We start from the raw sequence: 19942 nt of genomic DNA, 5'->3' as shown, positions 1-19942 counted from the left end.
TGGTTGGGGGTGGCTCCATGGGCGGCGATGGAGACGATGGTGAACAGGAACGTCCTCATTTTACACAATAGTCTGCACGCGTTGACTGGTTTGTATTTTAAAAGAAGTCATCTCAGATAAAAATTTTAATTATAAAAATCATATAATTTCTTTTACTCAAAATTTTCGTCGGACTTAACTGGTTTTTATTTATTTATTGGACATTTAGGGCCCGTTTGTTTGTATTTCTTTTTTGTGTTTTTAAACACTTTTTCATTTTTGTTGTTCTAGGACAAAAAAATGAAACAGAAACGCGTTTGGGTGCGTTTCTGTTCCTTTTTGTTCTTTTGTTCCAGAAACAAAAAAAAAGAAACAAGAAACACAAATTTTGTGTTTTTGTTTTAACACAAATCGAAACACTTTTTTTTTTCTTTTTCTCTTATTTTTGTTCTTCTTTCTTTTGGCCGGTCGTCGGCCTCGGCCATGGCGGCGGCCCGGCCGACGAGGGCGGCGGCCTCGCCCGGCCACGGCGAGGCTCGCCGCCCCGGCGAGGCCGACACTCGCCGTCCCCGGCGAGGCCGAGGCTCGCCGTAGGCCGGGCGAGGTCGGCCTCGCCGGATCCGGGTGAGCTCGAGCTCGCCCGGCCATGGCGAGGCCGACCTCGCGCCGGCTTGGGCGAGCTCGATCTCGCCGAGATCCGCCTCAAGCTCGCCCGGGCGGCGAGGCCGAGCTCGCCGGCGACGGCGAGCCTCGGCCTCGCTTCGGCGGTGGCCCGGCAAGGCCGCGCCTCGCCCGCCGCTGGGCGAGCTCGGCCCTCGCCGGCGACCGGCCAAAAGAAGAAAAAAAAATGAAAAAGAAAAAAGAAAAAAAGGAAAAATAAGAAAAAAATAGAAAAAATAAAAGAAATAAAAAAATTATCCAAATTTACCAAACATGTTTCGTTTATTTTTATTCCCGAACAAGTTTATCAAATGCGTATTTTTGTTCAAAAATTGTTCCCGAAACAGAAATACTTTTTTCTATTTTCGTTCCTAACAATTTTTAAACAAAACACAACCAAACGCGCCTTAAGTAAATCAAGTAAAGAAATTTAATATTAAAGTGAGTATCATATATAATTATTAGTAATTCTAATTTCCTTGTCCTCAATTGTGCACGTTAATATATAGGCTTGCTGATAAATAAAAAAGATATACAAATATGCATCTTTGAAAATATTGTTCTCATCTATCTTTTCCCGAAGAAGTAGAGATAATGAAAATAGGCGAGTGAAATGTAGTCCACTTATGTCATTATCAAAAAAGATCAATCACCTACATATGCCAAATTCAATTGACTTCAAAGTCACTGCAAACAATGCCAAAAAAGAAGAAGTGTAATTGCAAGCTGTCTGGACCGTCTACTACAAGTTAAGCTATGCTATGATGAGATGTAGGCCTCTTATGTCATTATCAAATAGATTTGTCATCTACAAATCCCAAATTCAATCTACATCAAAGTCATTGCAAGCTGCTTGTATTAGGGTTGTGAAGGTTCGGATCGAATTTTTATGATACCCGGATTGAACCAAACAATATGAGATGGTGCATATTTTGACTTGAACCAAATGTGACTCGAATCATGGTCATTCCAGCCGAGCTGGGTTTTGGATTTCTCTTTTTTGTGCCGCTTCTTCTTCCCTATTGCTCATCTATAATTCTCAGCGCCACAGATTGTGGCAAATGCAACGGGAAACATCCAGAAAAAACAAAAATCAAACACCTTACTTTCCCCTTCTTCAAGAAAACAGTATCTACCTTCTGTACATATATAAACACGATTTGAAAATCAACTAAAAAGGGTTGCATGCGTGGCGTCAGAGTACTGAAGATTTAGCGGGGTTGAACACGGCGGAACCATGTATCAACACTGCTCTTGGTGTAGGAGCAAGGCTTCTTTAATTGAACATTTGGGGCGACAAAATATTCTGCAGACTTGCACATGAGATGCTAAATGCTGTTTGCAGAACGAGATGAACCGGGACGGCTGGTTGGATCAGACAGACTTTCTTCAACATGGCCTCAAAATTCCGGAAGCATTTCAAGGGCTGAACCCGTACGTGGCAGATAAGCATTTCAGGATCCATCACTGCGGCGGCGGATCCCAAGATCCGTCCATGGCATTCTATTTTCTGGAGCTGTTGGTGCGATAAAGAGCGCGAAGGAAGGAAAAAGAAGGGAAAAAAAAAATGAAACCCGGCCCGAACCGTCTTATGACCCAAATTCCTTCACTTATTGATGTCTCCACCGTAATTGAGATCTCCGGGCCCTTGCAAGCTGTCATATGTCCGCGTCAACTCGGATCTTTCGTCCCGATCGGGAAGACTCGAGTTCACACGCAAAGTTTTCCTTCCTCGTAGTGAAAAAGTCATTTAACCAATCTTGCCATCCTAGAATAATTGATTGCAATTAACCACAAACGATTAATTTAGGGCACGCTTGACAAACCGGCTTGAAATGTGAAATCGCTTTTCTTCTTTATTTCTTGGTGAAATTGGATATCAGTTGAATTAACAATATGAATGATGAGGTTTGTCAACTGCACAAATTCAACCGGCTTGAAATGTGAAATCGCTTTTCTTCTTTATTTCTTGGTGAAATTGGATATCAGTTGAATTAAGAATATGAATGATGAGGTTTGTCAACTGCACAAATTCAAAAATAATAATAATAAGAAGTAGCAAAAAGAAAAGAGAAATGAAGTGAGTGCCATTAACCTCTAAAGATATATTTTCCATCTTTTTGTGTGCATAGCTTTTATTTGCCCATGAAAAATTAGAAGTGAAGATTGACCTTAAGCCATTCGGTTAGAGTTTTTTTTTTTTTTGGGTTTAATATGTAAGTATTATAGAGCAAATGAACTACAACAGTTTAGGGGTGTCGCGATCTACCATCGGGGGGAGGAAACAGGTTTAGGGGTATTGCCTACATCATCGACCTAAGGCTCATGATTAGGTGTAGGTGCTCCCAAGCCCATACCATGCGTGACGTTAGGATATATTTTAGGAATTTTGCACAAACGGAGTCGCCACTAGCCTATTGGGGTCGGCTAGAAACCAAGTGAAGCATGAGAGGGTGCCTCACCTACGCAACCAGATAATCTACGGTTGGAGACTTGATTACACTAATTAACCAATTAGTGACATTTCGATACCTAATCTTGTTCATTTTAACAAAATGATTTTTGGCAGGCAGTTTTGATTGATTTTATACTTATCCACTAACATGTGAGGTGATCATGCGAATGCGTAGTCATTAAAATAACAATTAGCAACTAAGGAAAATGTTAAATAAATTGCACGAGAAAGAAAAGAATTAATACTATAGAGATGACAAATGCTAATCCTGACTAGACTAAAGAGAAGCCAAACTCCACATATCAACATTGTGCACTCAAAGAAGGTTGAAACCCTAAGGTAAAGCCCCAAAGGCTTAATCAAATTTTTAGCACAACTCTAGAGTTAAGAAACTTCCATTTAAAAAAAAAAAAAGCTCATAAAATCTTTTTGTAAAATTTTTCAAAAGAAAATTTGAATTTCTTGACATTTTCCAATTTTTTGATTTTTTGATTTTTTAATTAAAAAACTCGAATTTTCAATTTTTTTTTGTTCTTTTTAATATTCTTTTAATAGTTAATAATATTATAATCAGAAAATGGGTCCGGACCGGTAAACCCAACCCGGTCCTCTGGCTTGACACAAACTCGGAGTAAAACTAAAAAAGACGAAATCGATTTCTTAAAACCCATTTTTGTTTCTTTTGTTTTTTCGTTCTTTATATTAATATTAATATTTTAATCGATTTTTTTGTCTTTTCCCTATTTCATCTTTTTACTACGTCTCTTCTCTGCGGCTTCTCTTCCCGAAGCCTGCTTTTGTGTTTCACTTTTTCTGCAATTTTTTTTTTTTTCCTTCATCCCTTTTGGCCTTCTTCCCCACAAATTTTCCTCTCCGAACGTCTTCTTTTCCCTTTTGTCTTTTCCCACTTTTACATTTTTTATTTTTTCTTTCTACCCATCTTCTTCTTCGATGGTTTCTTCCCACGCCCGACACTGACCATTGAAGCTAGCCCGCACACCAGCACCGGTCGGAGTAACTAGCGCCAATCGCCACCGGCAACCACCACCTGACGGTCGTCCGCTCTGACCGGCGTCGACTGCCGTCGGCCATTTTCTCCGGCAACCAACTGACATTCTCTTCGGCGCGAAGGAAAACACTTGCCGATTCGACAATACATGGCCATTTCACGAAAATGACGCCAAAGCACAGCAACACACAAGACTCGAACATCGAACAACCGTTACAACAGTAAAGATGGGCTGATCTCCGGTTTAAACATGTGCTAGCCTTCGGCCTTCTCTGAGGCATTTCGTCGAACATGTAGGATGCACCGGTTAACAAAGGAACCTAGTCTCACTTGGGACATAGATTTGGGCAAACATCAACACGACATGCACAAGCAATGCTAAAGATCTGCTCATGGACAGGTTAATCACAGTCGAAACAGATATGGACGAAGAATGACTATCTCCAAGCTTCAACAAACTTGCAGAACATTAGCTATCGTTTAGGCATTTCTATTTGGTATGCGAGACAAATCTAAACCCCTACGACGCGTACTAGAACAGCTAGCATCTTTCAGGGAGAACTGGCTCGGACCGAAGCTCGCGCGAACTAGTCGGCACAAGCTCCGGCCCGACGCCTCCCAAGAAACAAGGGACACACGGTCGAAACAAAAGCCTACCTGGTTCGAGAGGAGGACTGCGGCGAATGGCAACTGACGAACGGACCTCCGGCGACGACCAAACACTCTCTCGAGCTTGCACTCTCTCTCCAGCTCGCTCTCTCTCCAGCTCGCTCTTCGGTACTCTCTGTTTCTCTCTCGACCCCAAAAAAACAGCCCAGAACACCCCCCGTTGCAAATGAGCGAGACCTTCACTTTTAAGGGTGACCAGCAGGCGCACATGGCCTCTGCCACTGCGAGCTTGCTGGCCAGACCGATCCCGACCCGCGGATCACGCTACCATCTGCCCCTCGCGATCTCCTGCTCCTCTCTGTCTCCGCTGCTGTTTCTACTTTTTTGCAGGTTTGAGCTCGAGAGAGAGAAGACAAATGGGATGGGCCGCGAAGGAGGAAAAGATGCCGGGCTGGGCCTAGGCCCATGCGAGGGGGAAAGAAGAGGAAGAAAGGGGGCGGGCTGGGCCATGGCCGGATACGGCCCGACCCAACCTCTAAGCGTTTTTTATGTTTTGTTTTTTGTTTTTTTTTTTTTTTTCTTTACTTTTTTTTTTGGTGACTAATTTCTAATCTTGTACATAATAAAATTGTAAAATTTAGGTGTCAACAAGGGGCATCCCCCGACATTACAAATAGATCAAATAATTCAAAAATATGGAGGTAGGAAGTGTCCACATAGTAGCCAATTCAACATTTGACTGGGAAGGTTTATCTTTTAGTAAAGTAAAGGTCTACCTCTTACATTATACGCACCTTGGCCAAAATAATATGGATGTCAATTGATTTGTTTTGACATCGTCTATGGTTGCGCTCCATCCAAATAAAATATATGATTGCTATGAAAGATACTTTTAGGAGTTTGGTAGCCAAATCTTTGCCCTTTGTTGCCCTAATCGCCCATTGAAGTTCCTCAATCTATCCTCCTAAAGATACGATTTAGTATTTTAAATACTTTAACAAGTTCATTTGACAATAATCGATCGCAGCGAAAGCACTTCATGGCACACACATTTAGAAAGGAGTCTAAGAAGAAGATGAAACCTGAGAGACAGGCTGCGTCTCCATTCCTTTTTTCCCTCAAAAGACACAATACTTTGAACTAAACGATTCTTCCATTGCTTTACCGTTTCCTACCTTAAAATGCATCCGACATAATATTCATCCTTAATATATTTGGTTCGTGGCGACGAGTCTCCATTAGAGTAATTGACTTCGCTCGCTTCTTTATTCGTTCGCGACGACGGTGCCGCGAAAAGTACTCATATTATTATCATGCGATTTGGCCATCATGAGCGGCTTGCTTTGGCTGCATGGTCTCATGGCTCTGGAGGACTAGCTCCCGGAGGGCAACGTTCATAGATACCACACTTCTTTGGCTTAGGTCGCGGTATGCACGGTGTATATCTGCCCCCACTTCGTCCGCAACGTGCCGGCGGTCCCGGTCCTGCTTACGTCATCAGATAGAAGATTCATCATATTTCTTCGACCATTCACATCAATTTGAAATGATGAGAGAGAGAGAGAGAGAGAGAGAGATAGAGAGAGAGGGGGAGAGAGAGAGAGAGATGGTGAGTTCACCTGGAAGGACTTCACCAGTGTGGAGTGCCCGAGCTTCAATGGAAGGAAGGAAGAGAAGAGCGAAGGAGATGAAGAGAGCACAAACAAGAACAAGGGTCTTCCTCATTATTAGTTTTGGTGAGAGGTATTTGGTAGTTTAGGCTTGGTACTTTGGGCTTTCCATGAGGTGGCTATTTATATTGTTTTTCTCCCGTTGAAGTAACAAATTGTAAATTTGATTATGCTTTATCATCCGGTGTAAATTGTCTTTTTAATAGACAAGCTTGGCCACATAGGATGCATAGTCGTGAGACCAATAACTTTCATATAAATGATATTTGGAAAATTACTTAAAAAGTTTTAAATCTTTTGTACCTGTGATAATTCAATCCTAAACATTTTCATGTTTTGTCATTTGAGTCCATCCAACCATTTCGATAGAAAATTGTTAATGTTCATATTGTTCCTCCTATGTGGCACAACCGATGTTAATATGAACAATTTTGTAATTTTTTTAAATAAGAAAATTTTAATTTTCTTTTCTTTTTCTTTTTCCTTCTTCAAGGGCCGGTGAGGGTACCCTCGCTAGATCTAGCAAGGACCGATCGACCTCACTAACGAGTTTGAGCCTCGCCTCAATGAGCGCGACCCTCGCCTTTGGCTGATCACTTGCTATCACGACTGGTGGAGGAAGAAGGAAAGAGAAAGATAAAGAAAAAAAAAAATTATTAAATAATTCAATTGAGAAAAATTACAAAAATTGTCGGTGTCAATAGTAATCATGCCACATATGATGGCCAATGTCCACGTCATTAATTTCCTACCGAAATTAGCCAAAATGAGTAAATTGATAAATTATCTAAAGATTTAAAACTCAATTGGCACAATTGAAATGTTTAACATTAAATTAGAACAAACGCAATAGGCCTAGAATTTTTTTTAAAATTTTTCCAAATGACATCTTATGCTTTTACCGTCAACCTAACAAATGATTTCTATTAAAGTGTAGGCAGAGCAAGGGGGAGAAAAGAGAAACTATGGGAGATTTATACAAATCTTTATCAAACATAAATTAAAATAGGCAATGTAATAGGTATAAGACCAGCTATATTTGATAGCTATAACTATGAGGACCAAATATAGCACAATAACTATTTTGTGATAGGATTGTGGTGCAAATAATAGACATTGCTATAACTAACGGCACCTTTAGCATTATCACATGATTGTGGGGTGCATAGACCTCGTTAGCAAGTTGACCCCCAAGTCCTTACGAGTCAATAAAGAAAGAAAAATGTTCTAAATCCAAAATGTTCTAAGCCACATGTGTCTCAATCGGATTGATACATCGTCTACAAATGCCAAATTCAGTTGACTCCAAAGTCATTGCGAGTTGTCGAGTATCATGTGACGCAAAAATCCAAGCATCAAGTGACCATAATGGTACCTTGCCAAGATTGGTCATGGTCTTAAAAGCAACTCCAAATATTCTCATTGGATAACGCCAAGGAGTAGGAGATTTTTAATGAGGCGGAGAAGGTGATATCGTCGCTAACCCCGCAACTTCCTATAGAAAATGACATATATTGCCAACTTTAGAATTATTATTCATATTAAACATAGTTACAAAAAAAAATTATTTATGCTTTTTACACATCAACATTTGAGTATTGTGAAAGTTTTAAGAAGATATGAATCGCAAATATTTAAATTAAAGTATGAATTAAAAGATGAAAGTCATATGGCCTGTCTATCTACAAGATCGTCTTCACGCAAATTTCACGGTCAAATCGTTTTCTCAAGTTAAGTTCTTTAGTCGCATAAGTTTTATCCTCATTAGCCTTTCCGCTCAAAATCAGTATCTCGGGAGTGATTAATTTCGAGTGAGAACAACTAATAATGTATTGAAGAAATTCATGTTCATTCATCCTTTAAAAGGACTCCAATTTCAGGACATCACAACTTGAATTCATGCTTAAAAATTTTCCTTCCTCACAGCGAAAAAGAGTCATTTAATCAAGAGAAATTATTGGGAAGACTGGATTGTGGCCTAATTTATAGTGCTTCCAACAGGATGAACTTAGCTAGGTTAAAAATGGCATTATCTTCACCATAGGAGTAGTATGTGGCTTTCCACGAGCCACGGGATGATTGATGTGGACATCACACACCGTGTGATTTTGTCAATTGACTTAGCCCCATATCGACGTAATTTAGGGGATACGGAGAGCTCATATCTATCGGGTGAATCGATGATTGAAAGGACGTTTTCCGGTCCACTGAGATTGATGTGTCCTAGCGCCCATGACTTGTCATGTCCAAGTCAACTTTGATCTTTTGTCCCGGCTGAGGAAGACCTGAGTCCACGCCGTAATACCTAGCGAGTGAAAAGGAGTCTGTGCGCCAATCTTGACCTCCGAGAATAATTATGCAATTACTACGAATACCTCTTCATTTTATTTTATTTTTGGGTGTTACGTAAGATAGGTTTCTACAATCTGTGAACAAGTCCTTAAAAAACTCAAAGAAAAAAAATAGGCGGAAGAACCACCCTAGGTGTGAAAGACCCCGTAATATCGCCCCTGTATTCTCTCTCTATTAGGAATACAAAAATAGATAAAAATTTAGAAGCCTCGTAATGGTAAATATAGACATCATATCGGGACTTCAGTTCTAACTACCGTTGGTTATGTGGATATAATAGTCTCCCAAATATGGGATAAGTGAGGGCACTGAGATTGATGTGTCCTAGCGCCCAAGACTTGTCATGTCCAAGTCAACTTTGATTTTATCTCAGCTGGGGAAGACTTGAGTCCACGCCATAATACCTTGCAAGTGAAAATGAGTCGGTGCGCCAATCTTGACGTCCGAGAATAATTATTGCAATTACTATGAATACATCTTCATTTTATTTTATTTTTGGGTGTTACGTAAGATAGGTTCCTACAATCTGGGCAAGTCTTTAAAATGCTCAAGAGGAAGAAAAAGGCAGGAGAATTGTTTTGGGGTGGAAGACCCTGTAATGTCACTTCCGTATTCCCTCTCTATCGGGAATACAAAAATAGATAGGAAATTTAGAGGCCTCACGATAATGAAAATAGACACCACGTTAAGATTTTGATTTTAACTACCATTAAGATATTTAGATATAGTAGTCTCTACGTATGGGATGAGTGAGGGCACTAAAATTGGTGTCCTACCACCCACGACTTGTCATGTCCAAGTCAACTTTGATCTTTCGTCCCGGCTGGGAAAGACCTGAGTCCACGCCGTAATACCTCGCGAGTGAAAAGGAGTCGGTGCGCCAATCTTAACATCCGAGAATAATTATCCCCATCTTTCTTTGCTTTTCCTCGTAACAAAAATATATTGTTCAATATTATTATGTGAAAAATTGCAAAGCCCCCACGATTACAACCATGCTAGAGAATTACTTAAAAAATGTCAAAAATTATATACAACAATCACTATAATAAAAAAAAAAAATCTAAAGCACTTAAGTGTCACTTAAAAAAATGATCACTTAATTACCATTGTAATCGGAAATTTGACATAACCATTTTTTTTATTAATTTCCCTCCAATGTGACTAGTTGAAGTGCCCGGTTATCATATATAGCCCAAAACAACATCGTCTATGTGTTTTGCCTCAAAATGGAAAGCCTAAATCATCTTCTCGGTCTCTCGCTTACCAGAATTGAGGACGAGATATTACCTTGTTAATGAAGCAAATCTTAGTTGCAGTTGATAATTATAAGATTTTTTATGACCACTATCAATTATTTTAAAAATTTAAGCTGTTAGATGAAGACGTGATTTATTATTTAAATATTATAATACTTCCCCTCACACTTAGTTTGTTTTTTTTTTTTTTTTCCTGCTTAATACTAGGCATGGAAATATTAAATTTGAGAGGCAAATGGGAGCCTAGGAAGATTTGAATTGAGGACCTCTTACTCTTATTATATCAACTCTGATATCATGTGAGATTTGGTGGAATCATAGTTGATTGTTCTAAAAGCTTAATATATTCACGCTTAATACTAGGAAAAAAAGACTAAATTAAATGTGAGGGGAGTGTTAGAGTAATTAAATATCAAACCATACATTCATCTAAAGACTTAAGCTTTTATAATTATTGATTGTAGTCCTACCAAAATCTCACAGTAATCATGTTAGTAAAAAAAAGAACTCCTGGAAATGCGGATGACGGAGATTGAAGCCATTGAGGGAGTAATGAACGAACCTAAGGCACTTCACAATCCTTGGCCCAGAAGCAGGGCAGAACAAAGTATTTATGTGCGGTGGTGGATATGGCCTTGAAGGTGCGATTGTTGATCACAAACGGGATCAACTAGAGGCATCGATGATGTCCTAGAGGCATCAATGATGGTGATCGGCGCCGACGAAGAAGGATCAGGCAAACGCAAAGCACCTCGGTCACTCTAATCAGAAAAACAGAGTAGAATAGAGGCTTAGTCGGTAAAACTTGAAGGCAGTGAACAGATCAATCAGCAATGGTTACGACGTTCAAAAAGTGATGGAGAAGGATTGCCAATGATAGAAACTTCTCAAACTCCTCGAGAGAGGATTTTTTTTTTTTTCGTGAGGTTAGTGGTGCATATTTTTGGGCTCTCTACTGTGGTTTTCTCGATCGCAAACCTTATCACTGTCGTGACCGATAAGGGAAAGCAAGCAACGAAGGCAAGGGCCCAATCCAATTGGCGGTGAAGTTGTTGGGGTCGGTGATGATGGCCTGCTTCAGGGATTGGAGCACCGAAGGCGTCGTGAATGCAAGGGTTCTCGAAGGAGATTGATGAGTTGACGTCAACGCTCTCGCCGCGGTCGCCAAATTCGTCAAGGTATGGAGGAGGTGGCGGTGCTAAGCATGGTGGGTGGTGGCTCCATAGGCAGTGGTGTAGACGATGGTGAAAGGGAACTACCTCATTTTACACAATTATCCACCCCCGTGGACTGGTTTTTATTTTTAAAAAATGTCAGCCTGAATTTCTCGCCAAAGGTTTTTTTTTTTCTTGGTTGGTCATCGAAGGTATCTAAGTGGCTATTTTTTCTTTGATTTGGCACTTAAATAAATCGACCACAATTTTTAACATTAAATTGAGCATTGTACATAATTCTCAATATTTCTAATTTCCTTCTCCTAAATTGTGCACGTTGATATATAGTTTTGCTGATAAATAAAAAAGATATACAAGTATGCATCTCTGAAAAAATTGTTCTCATCTCTCTTTTCCCGAAGAACTAGAGATAATGAATAAAGGCCAATGAAATGCAGTCCACTTATGTCATTATCAAAAAAGATCCATCATTTACAATTCCAAATTCAATTGACTTCAAAGTCACCGTAAACAATGCCAAATATATATATAGAGAGAGAGTAATTGCAAGGGGTCTGTACCGTGTCCTACACATTAAGCTATGCCAGAATGAGATGTGGACCACTTATGTCATTAACAAATAGATTCATCATCTACAAATGCCTAATTCAATGTACTTCAAAGTCATTGCAAGTTGCTTGTATTAGGGGTGTCTAAGGTTCAGATCGAATTTCCATGATACCCAAATTGAACCAAACAATATGAGATGCGTGCATGTTTTGATTTGAACCAAATGTGACTCGAACCATGATCATTTCAGCTGAGCTGGGTTTCAGGTTTCTCTTTTTTGTGCTTCTTCTTCTTCCCTATTGCGCATCTATTATTCTCAGCGCCACAGATTCTGGAAAATGCAACGGGAAACATCCAGAAAAGGGAAAAACAAAAATCAAACACCTTACTTTCCCCTTCTTCATGAAAAAACGTATCTACCTTCTGTACATATATGAACACGATTTAAAATCAAATAAAAAGGGTTGAGTGCGCGGCGTCAGAGTACTGAAGATTTAGCGGGGTTGAACAAGGTGGAACCATGTTACCAACACTGCTCTCGGTGTAGGAGCAAGGCTTCTTAAATTGAACATTTGGGGTGACAAAATATTCTGCAGACTTGCACACGAGATGCTAAATGCTGTTTGCGGAACGAGATGAACCGGGACGGCTGGTTAGATCAGACAGACTTTCTTCAACATGGCCTCAAAGTTCTGGAAGTATTTCAAGGGCTGAACCCGTACGTGGCAGATAAGCATTTCAGGATCCATCCTTGTGGCGGCGGATCCCAAGATCCGTCCATGGCATTCCATTTTTTGGAGCTGTTGCCGCGACCAAGAGCACGAAGGAAAGAAAAAGAAGGAAAAAAAAAAAAATGAAACCTGGCCCGAACCGTAATTGATGTCTCCGGGCCCTCGCAAGCTGTGATATGTCCTCGTCAACTTTGATCTTTCATCCCGGTCGGTAAGACTCGAGTTCACACGCTAAGTTTTCCTTCCTCGTAGCGAAAAAGAGTCATTTGTGGCGTGTTTTGTAACCATTATATTCCCAAGAACAATTTTTTTTTTAGAAATGATTTTTTTTTTATTTTGTTACCGAGAATAATTTTTGAACAAAAGAACGTATTTGATAACTGTACAAAATTTATATTCTCGAGATAGAAATGTGTTTGGTAGAATTCTTAATTTTTTTAATACTTTTACTATATTTTTCTTTTTCTCTTTTCTTTTTCTTTCTCCTTCTTTGTGGCCTCGGTGCCAGGCAAGTCCCAACCTTGCCCAGGCAGTGTGAAGTTGGCCTCGCTCAGCCTCGCCGATCCGAGGCTCATCATGGCCAAATGAACCTTTGACAAGCTCGCTAGATCTCACCCAGTCGTCGGCTGGCCATTGTCAACGACAGCGGTGGTGGCCGGCAATGGTCGATGCCTAGTTGGGACTAGAAGGAAGAAGAAGATAGAAGGAGAAAAGAAAAAAAAAAGAGAAAATATAAAGTTAGGCTTGATTCTTGAAATTGTTCCTAAAAACAAGAAGTAACTTTTTTCGACTTCTTAATTATGTTCTAAATTTATCCTGAGAACAAAAAAATAAATTTTTATTACGAGAACAAAAATTTTACCAAACGAATTTCTATTTTTTTTTTTTTTTTCATTCCAAAAAACAAAAGAATAGAAATAGCTGGGGGTGGTTACCAAATAAGGTCTTAACCAATCTTGCCATCCTAGAATAATTAATTGCAATTAACCACAAATGATTAATTTATGGCACGCTTGACAAACCGGCTTGAAATGTGAAATCGCTTTTCTTCTTTATTTCTTGGTGAAATTGGATATCAGTTGAATTAAGAATATGAATAATGAGGTTTGTCAACTGCACAAATTTAAAAATAATAATAATAAGAAGCAGCAAAAAGAAAAGAAAAATGAAGCAAGTGCCATTAACCTCTAAATATATCTTTTCCATCTTTTTGCGTGCATAGCTTTTATTTGCCCATGAAAAATTAGAAGTGAAGATTGACCTTAAGCCATTCGGTCAAAGTTTTTTTTTTGGCTTAATATGTAAGTATTGTAGAGTAAATGAAGTACAACAGCTTAGGGGCATCTCCCAACATTACAAATAGATCAAATAATTCAAAAACATGGAGGTAGGAAGTCTCCACATAGTAGCCAATACAATATTTGACTGGGAAGGTTCAATCTTTTGGTAAAGTGAAGGTATACCTCTTACATTATACGCTCCTTAGCCAAAATAATATGGATATTAGTTGATTTGTTTTGACATCGTCTATGGTTGTGCTCCATCCAAATGAAATATATGGTTGCTAGGAAAGATATTTTGAGGAGTTTCGCAGCCAAATCTTTGGCCTTTGTTGTCCTAATCATCCATTGAAGTTCCTCATTCCATTCTCCTAAAGACTACCTAATCGCATCTTGCACAAGGATACTATACCAAATGCGGCTTGTACATTCACACAGGAAGAATAAATGAATTATATTTTCTATACCAGCCCTGCATAAGTTATTCCTAGGTATCAACTTTGCCATTCAATAAAAGTTGATAATAAATTAGCTGGCCGAGGAAAGATGTCCTGAAGAGTTAACACTAAAATCATTGAATTTGCAGGTGAGTAGTTGATTGTGGACTGGAAGCCAAGCTATTATGCATTGTCTTTGGTAGAGAGCACAAGTCAGAGCGGGAAAGAAGAAATATTCAGTGAAATATTCAAAGTATCTTCAAATTCCAAAAAATTCTACTGAAAGATGAGAAAAGAGAGTTCCGTTCTGAATTATTAACTCTCCAAACTCAAAGTAATTTGTCCACCATATGGTCATAGCCATAGCCCTGCATATCTTTAGTATGGTCACATTCTGCCATCCATTGTCTTGTAGATATAAGATGCTACCATAAACTTGACTAATATGCCTTTAAGAACAGCGAACCAAGACTTCTCCCTCGTGTATTATGTGGCAAGATTGAATAATAATGGAAGAAATCACCAGTAAAAGATCCAAGTTGTTAGATCAGCCCGTCAATGCCCATCTTACATCCTGAAAACAACTCCCTGAATGCAAGCGGTTCGGCCCCGGGTCTCCAAGTAGAGAGGACCTCGTTGTTTTTCCCTTTTCTTTTGATAAAGAAATTGCGGCGTCCCCGAATGGAAGCGGTTCGGCCCCTGGTCTTCGAGTCCTTGTTGCGGCAGTGATGCCGTTGGACGACATGATGGCCTTGGAACTTGCCAGGCAGGGCGGGGAAGTTACAGCGCAAGATTGGGATTGAAAGGGCGATCCTGGATCTGTCGGGAGGAGCTTCGAGCCGTGTCTGCAGCCGCCCACACAAAGTGCATTGGCGAGTGGTCAGAGAGGAGCGAGTCGGGTCCTCTTCGTCGCTCCGCCATGCCGTCTTATGGTCCAAGCTAATCCTCCTGACTTTTCCCTACCATTCAACGTATCAGTTGACAGTAGCTCCCGTTTACACATGCTTATGAATGGATCAGGAATAAAGCTTGTGTCGCCTTTCCGATCGCGCGATTACATATCTCGCAGAAGATTAGCCCACGTTGTCACTCTACCAAGTGACTCTAAATTCGCTTGTGACAATGTTATAGATTTTAATTTCATTTATTCTCCTTATTTTTGGGATATTCTATATCATGTGGATTAATTCCTCATTTCCATTGAATTTGTTTCGAAAGGATACTACTCTCGTCGATGAAAAAGGTGATTGTGAATTTGACTTATGGCATACCTATTCCTGATGGATCATACTCTAATAAATTCTCCAATTGGAGAAGATACTAGAATCACGTTTGGGCTATGCACGAAAATGCATAAAAGTATATGGTTCATCAACAATTTATCGTACAGTGTTTGAATTAAAATCATAGATTATTTTCATTTTTTTACAGCCAAAAACTAAAATAAAAAAAAATAAAAAAATAAAAAATCGCTAAGTTTAGAATTTATAAGTCATGGAATTTGTCTTCTCCTCATAAATTTGCTAAGAGTTTATAGTTACCCTAAATTTATTACAAGGAAAAGCATGAAAACCTCGCTACGAATTGGAACATATATATTATAATATCATTTACGTTTTATATGGGTTCTTGTTTAGGTATATTGATAAGTAAGGTTAGCAATTTTTTATATGACCATTTTACACAAATACACAAGATGTAGTTAATTACGCATGTTGATCATCGCATTTTTGTTACAAACAGGTCTGCATGTTAATAACCATAGCAAAGTGACCCTCTCGTTTAGACACAAATATAAGCTAAAATATATTTTTTACGCGTTTTATGTGAGATCATTTCCTTAACCTGTCAAATGACGGATTATTGTGTAGGATCTTACTTGGTTTCGACACATTTGACGAAAGTATCATAATTAAATTAACCTAGATATGATATAACACGACGAACTATTAGCTCTATTGACAAGAGCCGCAACAATCGTAAGAGAATACATGTTCATCACGCAAAGTCGCCAAGAAACATTGCATCGATGATACTTAAGAACAATTGATAAGAAGTGACGTTTGCTCCATCGCGTAACGAAGATATATCATTTCATATTCTCCAAATATCTAGAAATATTACAAAGTACCCCCTCTATTACAATTGTACACATTGATATAAAGGTATGCATCTTTACAATGAAATATATATCTTCTTCTTGGGGGGAAACTATGGCCAGCTGCTCTAATAAAGGTACGATTTAGTATTTTAAATACTCTAATAAGTTCATTTAACAATAATCGATCGCAGCGAAAGCACTTCATGGCACACACACTTAGATAGGAGTCTAAGAAGAAGATGAAACCTGAGAGACAAGCTCCGTCTCCATTCCTTTTTTTTTTTTCCCTCAAAAGACACGATACCTTGAACAAAACGATTTTTCCATTGCTTTACTGTTTCCTACCTTAAAATGCATCCGACATAATATTATCCCTAATATATTTGGTTCGTGGCGACAAGTCTCCATTCAAGTAATTGACTTCGCTCGCTTCTTTATTCGTTCATGACGACGGTGCCGCGAAAAGTACTCATATTATTATAATGCAATTTGGCCATCATGAGCGGCTTACTTTGGCTGCACGGTCTCATGGCTCTGGAGGACTAGCTCCCGGAGGGCAACGTCCACGTTGAAAAATATCACACTTGGTGAGATTGGTGACGGTATGCACGGTGTATATGCCCCTACTTTCCGTCCTGTGCAACGTGTGGCTTCTTTCCCAGGTCCTGCTTACGTCATCAGATAGAAGATTCATCATATTTCTTCGACCATTCACATCAATTTGAAATGATGGAGAGAGAGAGAGAGAGAGAGGGAGAGAGAGAGAGAGATGGTGAGTTCACCTGGATGGACTTCAACAGGGTGGAGTGCCCGAGCTTCAATGGAAGGAAGGAAGAGAAGAGCGAAGGAGATGAAGAGAGCGCAAACAAGAACAAGGGTCTTCCTCATTATTAGTTTTGGTGAGAGGTATTTGGTAGTTTAGGCTTGGTACTTTGGGCTTTCCATGAGGTGGCTATTTATATTGTTTTTCTCCGTTGAAGTAACAAATTGTAAATTTGATTATGCTTTATCATCCGGTGTAAATTGTCTTTTTAATAGACAAGCTTGGCCACATAGGATGCATCGTCGTAAGACCAATAACTTTCATATAAATGATATTTTCACAAAGTTTTGTCATTTGAGTCCATTTTCCAACCATTTTGACAGAAAATTGCTGATGTTCATATTGTTCCTCCTACGTGGCACAACCAATGTTAATATGAACAATTTTTGGAATTTTTTTTTAAATTGGAATTTTTTTAATTTTTTTATTATTTTCCTTTTTCCTTCTTCAAGGGCCGGCGAGGGTACCTTCACTAGATCTAGCAAGGACCGATCGACCTTGCCGACGAGTTTGAACCTTGCCTCAATGAGCGTGACCCTCGCCTTTGATGATTACTTGCCATCACGACTGGTGGAGGAAGAAGGAAAGATAAAGATAAAGAAAAGAAAAGAAAATTATTAAATAATTCGATTGAGAAAAAATTACAAAAATTGTCCGTGTTAGTAGTAATCATGCCACATATGATGGCCAATGTCCACGTCATTAATTTCCTACTGAAATTAGCCAAAATGAGTAAATTGGTAAATTATCTAAAGATTTAAATCTCAATTGGCACAATTAAAATGTTTAACGTTAAATTAGAACAAACACAATAGGCCTAGACTTTTTTAAAAAAATTCAAATGATATCTTATGCTTTTACCGTCAACCTAACAAATGATTTCTATTAAAGTGTAGGCAGAGCAAGGGGGAGAAAAGGGAAACTATGGGAGATTTATACAAATCTTTATCAAACATAAATTATAATAGGCAATGTAATAGGTATAAGACCAGCTATATATGATAGCTATAACTATGAAGACCAAATATAGCACAATAACTATTTTGTGATAGGATTGTCTAAGGTGAGATAAAATGCAAATAATAGACATTGCTGTAACTAACGGCACCATTAGCATTATCACCCATGATTGTGCTAAATGGGGTGCATAGACCTCGTTAGCAAGTTGACCCCAAAACAAGTCTTTCTTACGAGTCGATAAAGCATCTAAAAGAGGACCAAAATGTTAACTAAATCCAAAAATAGACATTTCTAACGGCACCCATTATCACGTGTCTCAAGTTCAAGTCCTTCTTTTGTTGAAAATACATCGTCTACAAATGCCAAATTCAATTGACTCCAAAGTCGTTGCGAGTTGTCAAGTATCGTGTGACGCAAAAATCCAAGCATCAAGTGACCATAATGGTACCTTGCCAAGATCGGTCATTGTCTTAAAAGCAACTTGAATTATTCTCATTGGATAACGCCAAGGAGTAAGAGATTTTTAATGAGGCGGAGAAGGTGATATCATCGCTAACCCCGCAACTTCCTATAGAAAAGGACATAAATTGCCAACTTTAGAATTATTATTCATATTTCACATAGTTACAAAAAAAAAAAAACTATTTATGCTTTTTACACATCAACATTTGAGTATTGTGAAAGTTTTACGAAATAATTTTTAAGAAGATCTGAATGGCAAAAATTTAGATTAAAGTATGAATTAAAAGATGAAAGTCACATGGAGTTGATTCGTCTTATTTCTTTTTTAACTGTACGGAGTATTTGATTTTTTTTTTCCTCATAAATCTAAATGATATTGCGACACATGTTGAAAACACGATAGAAAGAGAAGTGGTCCATTTGTCATTTTTTTGAAACTTTCCACACTTTGTCATCACAAAGCCTTCAGTTTTTACCCTAATCCCTTTCTAATTCCAACCCAACTGACCAAAAAAATTACTAGTCCAACATAATTCCATAATTGCATATATGTACCATCCTTTCCCTTTCAAATGCCAACTCTCTATCTCTCTCATATTCTACTGACTTAAGCATTATAGAGCCAACCCATATCACAAAATTGGACACTTGTTAGTGAGGGTATAGGTCAAATCCTTGATATGTGATTTGAATAATTTTGCAGGATCAGTTTCCATGCTAATAAGATATTTTATTGTGTTGGGATTTCCACTATTAGATGCATTTATAAAAAAATTTACCAGCTAAATGTTAGAAATACAAATTTGGAGCCACAAAGCTATCGGAACGTGGGTCATGATGCGGTGAGATGATATTTTAGAGCTGTTCACTTGGATCTAGTCAAATAAAAGCCATCTAGACTTACTAGAAAGGAATAAATTATTCTCAACCGACAGCCATACAATATTATGCTGAATTGGGTTTTGAACTTGAGATATTGACTAATCTAGCTCGTGCCTTAAGCATGAAATTTTATCTATTCAACTATAATGTTGGTCTTGCGAGGGATACCGAATCTATACATGATTCATAAGAAAGTTCCCACAATTTAAAAGACAAGGTCATTTGAAAAGGGCACCAGCCACCACTCTCGCCATCCGACTTGATACTTTTCACACTTTCTTGTATTGCAATGCAGTGATGGTGATTTAGGTCAGGTTTAGTTACCTTATCTATCTGCTCAAAGGCAAGTCAATCACAATTGGACTAAGACATTTAACAAGGTAATCCATTATTAGTTTAGGTGCCGAGCTAGGAACGTTATTTTGCGGCTCGCTAATTGAAGGAACATCACCTCCATGACCCCTTGCGACTCTCCCTCGCTCAAGTTATTGTCTGCTTTATTGTCCTTTTTTTTTTTTTTATCCATATAACAAAAGAAATATATTTTAT

The 19942-nt window shown here is 38.7% G+C and overlaps 1 long non-coding RNA gene across 1 annotated transcript; it reads right to left on the bottom strand.

Annotated features, from left to right (window-relative positions):
• Nucleotides 1–1723: 1723 nt before the first annotated feature.
• On the bottom strand, nt 1724–6497 carry LOC104419491. Its single transcript, XR_720816.3, has 3 exons — nt 6332–6497; nt 4761–6197; nt 1724–2407 (listed from the first exon to the last, which is right to left on the bottom strand). It is a non-coding gene; the product is annotated as an uncharacterized LOC104419491 (long non-coding RNA).
• Between the last annotated feature and the right edge of the window lie 13445 nt (nt 6498–19942).

Source organism: Eucalyptus grandis, chromosome 9 (assembly GCF_016545825.1).
Source record: "Eucalyptus grandis isolate ANBG69807.140 chromosome 9, ASM1654582v1, whole genome shotgun sequence".
Taxonomy (NCBI): Eukaryota; Viridiplantae; Streptophyta; class Magnoliopsida; order Myrtales; family Myrtaceae; genus Eucalyptus; species Eucalyptus grandis.
This window is presented reverse-complemented; position numbering and strand designations above follow the sequence as displayed.